Below are 9484 nucleotides of genomic sequence, written 5' to 3' on the forward strand. Positions count from 1 at the left end.
ATGCTGTCTAAAGAAGGTATTTGAAATAAACAAATCATTTGTCTTGCAGAAATCTATCATTCGTTCTCCAGCATCATTTCTATCACCATATTTTCCAACTACTGGTCACTCCTCTTTGCTCCCTACTTTTGCATTCTAGTCACCAGTAATGAGCATGTTTGATCGATTTCAGACTGAAGAAGTTGGTAGAATTCTTCTATTTCATCTTCACTGACTTTAGTGGTTGGTGCATAAACTTGAATAAGGGTCATTATGTAGACACAAAACAAATGTAAGACAAAAGTAGGCAAGAAACAAAGAAGAGTGTATGAAACTTCCTCTCCAGCATAAAGATGCTAAAACAAATGGAAGAAATAAGGAGGTAAAAGGGTTAAACACAAAATTTCAAAGGGCAGTTTGATAAGAAAAAGAAAAATATTATAATGAAATGTGCAAAGAAGAAGAGTTAGAAAATGAAAAGTGAAGAGCACAAATTTCTCAATCTAAGGGAACTGAACAAAAATTCAAATCTTGACTTGTAATATTGAAGGATTCTTTAGAAAAATATTGAATGAAACAGAAAGCATCAAAAGAAGATGGAAGGATAACTCAGTTTCACTGTACCAAAAATAAATGGTCTATCATCAACCATTTTGATGGGCAGCATATGGTCAAGAGTCAATGATACTGATGGTAGAAGTCCAACATGCACTGAACGTATTTGCAAGGAACATGGCTCCAGGAATTGAAATTGAAATATTTCCACAAATTGATGCAGCACTGGAGGGACTCATTGAACTGACTGGAAGAGAGCCACATTTGTGCCCATTCCAAAAAGAAGTGAACTAATGGAATTCAGAAATCAATGGAAAAAATAATTAATATTGTATGTAAGTAAAATTTTTCAGAAGATACTTCCAAAATGTCTGCAACATTGCATTGACAGCCAAATTCTGAGGAGGATATGAGTGAGCAATATCATTGCTGGCATCAGAGGGCACTTAGTTGAAAGTGGAGAATACCAGATTATCAGACTATGCAAATGGTTTTGATAATGTGTATAACCTATTGACAGCATTGATGAAAATGCATATCCAGGATCTCTTAGTTGTGCTCATGAGGAATCTGTATTTAGATCAAGAGGCAGTTGTTCAAACAAAACAAGGGGAAAGCTGAATGGATTAAAACCAGGAAAGATATGCATGCAGTATTTTTGCTTCTTTTCACCATACTTATTCAACCTCTATATTGAACAAATAATTTCAGACTTTGGCTAATATGATCAAGAATTATTCACATCCTCACAATTGGAGTATGCCTGTGATGCACAGATGGTATAACCTTGCTTGCTGAATGTGAAAAGGACTAAAAATACTTACTCATAAACATCAAAAGCCACTGATTTTGGTATGGGTTGCACTTCAATGTCAAGAAAAAATCATCCTCACCACTGGAACGACACATGACATCAAGATAAATGGAGAATCGATAGAAGCTGTCAAACACTTCATTTTGCTTGGATCAACCATCAAAATTCATGGAAGCAGCAGTCAAGAAATGAAGTGGACTTAATGCATTAGGCAACTATAAAGTGTTCAAAAGCAAATATGTCTATTTGAGGACTTAGGTGCACCTGACCTAAGCCATTTTTATTTTCAATAGTTTAATATGCATGTGAAAGTTGGACAATGTATAAAGAATACTGTAGAAGAATGATACATTTCAGTTATGGTTTGTGTTAGAATATCAAAAGTACTGCCAAACATGGAAACAAATTGGTGTTGGAAGAAGTATAGTCAGACTACTCCTTAGAAGAAAGGATGGCCAGAGTTTTCTCTCATATTTTGGAAATCTTCTCAGGAATTTCCAGTATCTGGATAAGGACATAATGCTTTGGAAAGTGTTGGTTCAGTGAAAAATAGGAAGTACCTCAACGAGATGTATTGCCACAGTGGTAGCAGCAATAGGTTCAAATATAGCAATGATTGTGAGGTTGGTGCAGGACCAGAGAGTGTTTTATTCTGTTGTTAATAATGCTACTATAATTAGGTACCAACCTAATGGCACATAACCACATTAACAACAATATGGGGAAAATATTGAATGATGCAGAAATCATCAAAAGAAGATGGAACAAGTACATAGTGTCAAGGTACCAAAAATAATTGGTGGATGTTGAAATGTTTCAAAAGGCTGCATATGATCAAAAGTCAATGGTACTGAAGGAAATTGTTTAAGCTGTGCTAAAGGAATTGGCAAAGCACTTCCAGAAACTGACATACTCATTGAAATCTTTCAACAAACCTGTACAACACTAGAGGCACTCACACATGTATGTCAAGAAATTTGGATAATAACTACCTGGCCATGTGATTGGAAGACAAACATATTTGTGCTCATTCCAAGGAGCAGTTGTCCAATAACATGTGGAAATATTTGGAAAAGAACATTATTATAACTACAAATAAATTTTTCCTAAAATAATTTAAAACTGGTTGCAACTATTCACTAACAGGGAGTAGCAAGAAGTTAAGGCAGGGTTTAGACTAGAATATATAATGAGAATTATCATTATTTATGTCAGATGGATCTTGGCTGATTACAAAAAACACCAGAAATATATTTATTTATGCTTTATTGAGTCTGCAAAGGCTATTGATTATGTGAAACATGGCAACCTAAGGATAACATTGGAAATAACAGGTATTCAATATCACTTAATTGTGCTCATGTGGAACTTGTACATAACCAAGAGGTAGCTGTTTGAACAGAACAAGGGAAACTGAGTGGTTTAAAATCACAAAAGATGTGTGCTAGGAGGCGGGACTTGATGGCAGCTAGGGTGGAGTTGCAGTGAAGTTCATCATCAGCCATACCACAGAATACCAGGCAAAGCGGATCCAGGGCAGAGCTCCAAAACTTGGAAACACAGAGATAGGAATATTTTTAAAGTTTTAAGACTTATAGTTTGTGGAACATGAAACTGAAGTAAGAAATCACACACTTTTGAATCTGCCAGGCTCAGAGGCCCGGAGCGGAAATCCTGGACAAGACCAAATGGCAAGAACAAGCACGGGAACAGAAGTACCATGGAAAAATGCCACGGGAACCTTGGAACAAAAGTTGACAAAACACTTTGTCAGCTTTGCTTTGTTCTGATTTTCTTTTTTTCTTTTTTTTTGGTATCTGGTCACTGGTGAACCCACTGTTTGCGCACCTCCATTCTGTTGACTAGAGTGGGAGGAAGAGCAAGTGGACACCCCCACCCGCATCACTGGTGGGTTCTTCTGCGTCACTTGTGCACAGATACTTAGACCAAGAGCAGGCCCTGAATGTCTTTTTTTTTGTTTGTTTGTTTTTTGTTTCATTTTTCAATACCGGAAAGGGAAGGACAGGGCTCTAGAGAGAGAGACTGTAAAAACAAAACAGCCCGAAAATTAAATAACAGCATGAGGTATAGCATAACAACCAACACTTACATCTTGAAATCTCACAGGCAGCTTTGAAAGCTAGAAACTGAAGAGAGGACATTAAAGTCATACTCATATTAGGCTACAGGTGTTTTGTTTTGTTTTTTCTCCCTCCTCTCCCTTTTCTGTGACTATAGACTGAAGGATTCAGTCTAGTTATTGTTGTTGCTGGTTTTGGTTATTATTTCATTCTTTCTCTTTTTTTTTTTTTTTCATTATCTGCTCATGCTGTTCTGCTGTTTTATGCTCCCCCTTCTACCTTTGGAGGACTCCTTCTCTCCTTTTATTACACAAGATACACAAGAAGAGTCAGCAACTGTTGCCTTATAGCCAAGCTACAATCACACTCTATAAAACACCAAAACCCAGGAAAGAACTGAAACCAACTGCAATATACAAGGGAAACAGATAACACCTGTGAAAGTTATTCTGAGTTAAGCAATTAGAAGAGTGAAAAGTGAAGCCCACATCCAGATCACATATTCCTGAAAGCAATCAGAAATCATAAAAAACATACCAAAACACATACTCACTTAAGTATTAAGGCCACAGATAAACACTAAACACATCCAAGAAGCAAAATCAGATGGCCATATCAGCACATATCCAGAAACAAGATAAAATATCTGAGACAAATAACCTAAATGTAGACCTGGACTCCATTCCAGAAGAAAGGAAGGGCTTGGAAATGCTTGAGAAGGAATTCAGAAAAATGATTATAAAATGTTTCAAAGCACTTTACAATGGAGTTGAGAAAAATAAGGAAGAAGTCAGGAAAGCTCTACAAGAGCAATCAAACAAGATATATACACCATTGGAAAAAATTCAAAACCTACAGAAAGAGGTCCAAACGGTCAATAACAGAATATCAGAAAAAAAAAAAAATACTCTGAAAGGGTAAAGGATTAGAATAGACGAGATGGAAGGCAGAGCCTGTGAGCTGGGAATACAAATCTCTCAACACCACTAAGATAGAAGAGCAAACAAAAAAAAAGATTTAAAAAATCTGAAGAAGGTGTAAGATTCATGTTGGACAATATGAAGAGGAATAAGTTAAGAATGATCAGCATTCCAGAACAAGAAGAATCACAAAAGTCCGCAGAGGAAACAGTTGAAGAACTGCTAGAAGAAAAATTCTCTAACATCATGAAAGGTTAAAACATAAATATTCAAGAAGCTCAATGAACCCCAGGAAGGATAGACCACAAGAGAAAATCACCAAAACATATCATAATCAAACTCTCTAAAATCAAAGACAAGGAGACACTTCTGAAAGCAGCCAGGGAAAACAGAAGTATCATATACAACGGTAAACAAGTCAGATTAAGCTCGGATCTCTCAGCAGTAATCATGCAAGCAATAAGGCTACGGGGAGACATATATAAAACATTGAAATAAAAAATCGCCAACCAAGAATCCTTTATCCAGCAAAGCTATCAATCAAATATGACAGTGGAATCAAAACATTCCAGGATAAACAGAAGCTAAGGGATTTTGCCAAAGCCAACCCTGTGCTACAAAACATCATAAAGGGAGTTTTGTAGACTGAGAACCAACAAGAGCAGATAACAACCAGAGATTGACATACGGGGCAGCACCTCCCAGAATTAAGTCAACAGAAAGAAGAGTCGAGAACAGAAAAAAACGGAAAGAACAAACTCAGAGAATCTGGGAGGTCAGTCTATGATCAAAACAAGCATAATATAAAAGAAGGTAAACACGTAGGAACAGGATCCAGATGGTGAGAAGGTCAGGTCGATGACAGGATAAAATATACTGCACTAAATAGAGAGAAAAGTTAATGGACTATAAGGCAACCTCAAAGAAAATTCTTGACAACATATGAAGAGAATGAAAATCCAAGAATAACAAGAAAACAATAAAACTAAGAGGAAACTCACAAGAAAGAACAAAAAAAAAGCATGAACTCAATAAAGCATGACACAAAGAACAGAGAAAGCAGCAACACCACAAAAAAACAAACATAATGGCAGCAATTAGTCAATACTTATTGATAATTGCACTGGATGCAAATGGATTAAATGTACCTGTTAAGAGACAAAGAGTGGCAGAATGGATAAAAACCAAGAATCTTCAATATGCTCTCTGCAAGAGAAACATTTCACACACAGAGACAAAAACAGATTAAAAGTCAAAGGATGGAAAAAAAATATGCCAAGATAATTGCAATAAAAAACTAACAGGAGTGGCAGTACTAATCTCTGATAAAATAACCTTTAAGGCAAAAACCAGCATAATAAATAAAGATTGACATTATGCAATGATTAAAGGGACAATTGAACAAGATGAAATAACCGTAATAAATGTCTATGCTCCCAATGAAAGAGCTCCAAAATATATAAAGTAAATACTAATAGATTTGAAGAGAGAACTAGATGAAGCTATAATAATAGTGGGTGATTTTAATACCTGGCTTTCAAAAATGGATAGAACAACCAGAAAGAAACTTGAAAAAGACACAGAAGAACTAAATAACACAATCAGCCAACTGGACCTCATAGATGTGTACAGAGCATTCAACACAACAACAGCACAATATACATTTTTTTTCCCCAGTGCACATGGAACATGTGCATGTCTTAGGCCACAAAACAAATCTCCATAAATTTACAAATATCAAAATACTACAAAACATCTTCTCAGACCACAATGCTATCAAATTAGACATCAACAATAGGAAGAACAAGAGAATCAAGTCAAATACATGGAAACTGTAAAACACCTTTCTAGAAAGCGACTGGGTAGTAGAAGAAATTAAACATGAACTAACAAAGTTCCTAGAAACAAAGGAGAATGAAAACACAGCATACCAAAATCTTTGAGACACGGCGAAAGCGGTGCTGAGAGGACAATTTATTGCAATAAATGCACACATCCAAAAAGTTGAAAGAACCACAATTACCACATTAACACAGCATCTACAACAATTACACACAGACCAACAGAGGGAACCTACCCCTAACAAAAGAAAATAATTAATAAAGATTAGAGCAGAAATAAATGAGATAGAAAACAGAAAAACTATAGAAAGAATCAACAGGACAAGAAGCTGGTTCATTGAAAGAATTTACAAAATTGACAGAACATTGGCAAACCTTACAAAAGAAAAGAGGGAAAAGACACAAATAACATGCATTAGAAAACACATGGGTGATGTCACAATGGAAGCAAAGGAAAACAAAAGGATAAGAACAGAATACTATGAAGAGTTGTACTCCAACAAATTTGAAAACTTAGAAGAGATAAATTCATTTTTAGATAAACACAACCTATCTAAACGTACACACGGTGAAAAAGAAAACCTGAACAGACCTATAACAAAATAAGAAATTGATCAGGTTATCAAAAGACTCTCAATCAAAAAAGTCCAGGCCCAGATGGCTTCAGTCGTGAGTTCTACCAAACATTCAGGGAAGAGTTGTCACCAATTCTACTCAAATTATTCCAGAAGATAGAAGAAGATTAAAAACTTCCTAATATTTTTATGAAGCAATCAAAACCATCATACCAAAACAAGGGAAGGGCGTCACTAAGAAAGAAAAGTATAGACCAATATTCCTCCTAAACATAGATGCAAAAATTCTCCAAAAAAATTCAAGCCAACAGAATCCAGCAACACATCAAAAAGATAATACATCATGATCAAGTGGGATTCATATCAGGGATGCCAGGATGGTTCAGTATTTGAAAAAAGATAAATGTAATCCACCATTTAAATAAGAAAAAAGAAAAGAACCACATGATCATATCGATTGATGCAAAAAGGCATTTGACAAAATCCAACATTCATTCCTGATAAAAACACTCAACAAAATAGTAATTGAAGGGAATTTCCTCAACATAATTAAGAGCACATATACAAAACTAACAGCTTACATTGTTCTCAATGGAGAGAAACTGAAAGCCTTCCCTCTGCAAACAGCAACCGTACAAGGATGCCCTTATTCACCACTCCTATTCTGGTAGCGTAGTGGTTACGAATCGGGCTGCGAACCTTAAGGTCAGCGGTTCGAAACTACCAGCTGCTCCGCGGGAGAAAGATGAGGCTTTCTACTCCCATAAAGATTTACACCCTCGGAAACCCTGTACAGGGTCGCTATGGGTCGGAACCGACTCAATGGCACTTAACAACAACAACAATTCAATATTATGCTGGATGTCTTAGCAAGAGCTATATGGCAAGGCAGGGAAAATAAAGGCATCCAAATTGGCAAAGAGGAAACAAAACTCTATTTGCAGACGACATAATTCTATACTTAGTAAACCCCAAAGACTCAGTAAAAAAAAGCTACTAGACCTCATTGGGAGATTCAGCAAAGTGGCAGAATATAAGATGAACAAACAAAAATCAGTTGGATTCCTATGTATTAAAAACGACAGCATTAAAAATGACATTAGGAAAGCAGAACCATTTACCATAGCCCCCCAAAGGATGAAATATATAGGAATAAACGTAACCAGAGAAACAAAGGACTTATACAAGGAAAACTAGTAACCATTATTACAAAAAAACAAAAAAGACTTACAATAATGGAAGAATATACCATGATCCTGGATAGGAAGACTTAACATTGTGAAAATGTCAATACTGCCCGAAGCAATCTATACATATAATGCAATCCCAGTCCAGATTCCAACAACATTCTTCAAAGAGAAGGAAACAAACAATTACAAACTTTATCTGGAAAGGAAAGAGACCCAGGATAAGCAAAGCACTGCTTAAGGAGAAGAATAAAGTTGGAGACCTCTCACTCCCTGACTTCAAAATTTACTAAGTGGCTTCAGTGTTCAAAACAGTTTGGTACAGTTTCAGTGAAAGATACATAGATTGATGGCACAGAATTGAAAACCCAGAAATTAACCCATGAGCATACAGCCAACTGATTTTTGACAAAACACCTAAATTTATCGCATGGAGAGGTGATAGTCTCATTAAAAGATGGTGCTGGCAGAACCGGAAAACGATACGCAAAAGATTGAAACAAGACCTTCACCTCACACCTTAAACAAAAACAAACACACCATGGATTAAGACCTAAATGTGAATCCCAGAATTATGAAGGTCAACAATGAAAAAAATAGGGACAAATGTGAGGGTACTAATTCAGGGAATACACAGACTACAAAACTATTTTGAAAACTGCACAAACAAAAGTAGACAAAATAGATGAATGGGACACACTAAAAATTAAAATTTATGTGCATCAAAAGACTTCACCAGAAAAATAAATAGGGAACCCACAGAATAGGAATAAATTTTTTCCATTGACACTTCAGACAAGGGACTCAGTTTTAAATATATAGGAAACTACAACACCTCTACAAGAAAAAGACAAACCAATTGAAAAATGGGCACAGGACAGGAACAGACACTTCACCATGGAAAAGATCCAGGCAGCCAACAAACATAGGAAGAAATGTTCACAATCATTAGCCATTAGCGAGATGCAAATCAAAACAACAATGAGATATCCTCTCACATCAGCAACAACAGCAAAGATAAAAAAAAAAAAAGTAGAGGACAATAAATGCTGGTACGGATGTGGAGAGACTGGAACACTCCTGCATTGCTGGTGGAACTGCAAAACAGTCCAACCTCTCTGGAAAGCAATATGGCACTTCCTCAGAAGGTTGCAAATAGAAATACCTTATGATTCAGCAATTCCTCTACTTGGTATTTACCCACAAAAAATTTGTGCCATAACACGAGAAGATATATGTACACAAAAGTTCATAGCAGCACTGTTTACATAGCAAAAAGATGGAGACAGCCAAAGTGCCCATCAACTGAAAAATGGATAAACAAACTGTGGTACATACACACAATGCAATACAATGCAACCTTGAAGAATAACAAGGAAGCTTCAAGCCATAGCATAACATGAATGCACCTTGAGGACATTATGTTGAGTGGAATTAGTCAGTCACAAAAGGAGAAATACTGCATAGGACCACTACTGTAAAAGACTAAGAAAAAAATCCCATACTAAAGGGGGGTGGCTTCTTTGCTGGTT

Source organism: Chrysochloris asiatica, unplaced genomic scaffold (genome assembly GCF_000296735.1).
Source record: "Chrysochloris asiatica unplaced genomic scaffold, ChrAsi1.0 scaffold00152, whole genome shotgun sequence".
In the NCBI taxonomy this organism is placed as follows: Eukaryota; Metazoa; Chordata; class Mammalia; order Afrosoricida; family Chrysochloridae; genus Chrysochloris; species Chrysochloris asiatica.